At 31.2% G+C, this 1,863-nt stretch overlaps 1 pseudogene; it reads left to right on the plus strand.

Moving 5' to 3' along the window:
- LOC106460256 overlaps positions 1-1,863 on the plus strand; it is a 66,820-nt pseudogene that overhangs the window by 46,131 nt on the left and 18,826 nt on the right.

A 1,863-nucleotide genomic window follows, 5' to 3' on the forward strand; every position in this document is an offset into this window, starting at 1 on the left:
CTTGGTGTAGTGGTTGATCAGTCTTTTGACCCATCCAAGCAGTGTGCTGTTGCTAGTGTTAGGACAAATGGGATTTTAGGTTGTATCTACTGAAATATTGAATACAAATCTAATGAGATTATAATTTCATTATATATGTGACTGGTTAGGTCACATTTGGAGTATTGTGTTCAGTCTTGAGCTCCTTACTTTAGGGAGGACATTAAATTGTTGGAAAGGGTTCAGAGGAGGGCTACTATAATGGTGCTTGAGATGGAGGGGTTGTCATACGAGGAGAAGTTAAGGTCATTGAAATTGTTTTTTTTTGAAAAAAGAAGAGTTAAAGGAGATCTGATTGAGGTGTTTTAGACTGTTGAGGGAATTGATAATGTTGATGCATCATCTTTTTTCATACTTAATGGTGAGAATGCTAGGACTAGAGTACAGATATATAAATTTTGGCAAGGTAGAAGTCATCTTCAGCTCAGACAGTTTTATTTTTCTAACAGGGTATTTGGCTTTTGGAATGGGTTTAAGAGAAAGCTTGATAAGTATATGAATGATAAAGGCTGGCTTTGAAGTTGTTTTTATATTTTATTTTTTATTTAATAGTGTTAGAAGATGGGCCAGCCTAGATGGACCAGTAGGTCCCTTATCATCCCTAGATGTTATGTTATACTGTAAGCAAGGAAGAGAAATCTCAGCACCACATTACTTTTATTTTTACTAAATTTCTTTTTTCATTGATGAACACAAATAAATGACGTAGAGAATTCCCATACATATATATGTATCAGATTTTGTATAAGTATTGTTATGTTCTTCTACTGAAAAGAGGAGTATTTGTAAACAATACTTTTTTAAATATGACAATGAACAAAAAATGTGTTCAAAAAATTCCATCTAGTTGTTTTAGTTATGTCTGGATGTTTTTCTTTCAGATTTCCCAATCTATTCTAGTAATGTGGAATTAAATATAACAGAACTTACTATGGTTTAGATTAAAGTAATAAAGTTGAAGCAAAAAAAAGTATTATTTTCTTTATATTGTTTCACATTTCATGCACACAAAAAAGTGAATTATTATTATTCCAATAAATGTGGACAAACTTTAATTTGTAAGTGGGATTTAGTTATAAATTACTTGCTTTTTAACTTATTTTATAGCAAAACAATTTTGACAAAACCTTGATGAATTTTAATCTCTTTTAACTCTGGGTTTAAGATTGAACGAGTGGAACCAGGTCTGCCAGAATTGTTGAAGGTAACGGGGAGCATGGTGGACTCAGGAGAAGAGGTGGTTGGAGAGTACAATACAGTAAGGATATTGGTTTAGGTTAATGTTTTTAGATAATGAAAAATTCATAAGAGCTGCAACTTATAAGTGAATCCTGGAAGTTATTTCATAAACTGATGTGTGTGAATAATTTTATATGACTTAAAAAAGATTGAGAAGAAATAATGAAAAACTTTGGAAGCTTTTAATAAATCTAAAAGCCTACTCCTTATATGTTACATGATATGTTAACTACTTAATAGGAATATTTTGCATATTGCCAATGCAATTTTGATCTGTCCTACCCATACCTAATGATGCATTTGGTGATATGTAATACTCATGTTTGATAGTGGCAATAAAATATTTGTGATTATATACTATTTTTAACATGTGTTCAGAGGACTTTATCTATATACTACTAAATCTCTGAGATTGTTTGTGTGTGTGCTTGTCTGTAATTAAATACAGCAAAAATGGCACACAATAGCACCATATTTGTAATGAAATGATAATAGAAACATGATAAAACAAGTTTCGTTAAAATTGGGCCATAGGTTACCAAGTTAGCACCGTTTTTCGGGCCACTTCATTCCATTATTATAAAA

This window comes from Limulus polyphemus, unplaced genomic scaffold (genome assembly GCF_000517525.1).
Source record: "Limulus polyphemus unplaced genomic scaffold, Limulus_polyphemus-2.1.2 Scaffold736, whole genome shotgun sequence".
NCBI classification, from domain to species: domain Eukaryota; kingdom Metazoa; phylum Arthropoda; class Merostomata; order Xiphosura; family Limulidae; genus Limulus; species Limulus polyphemus.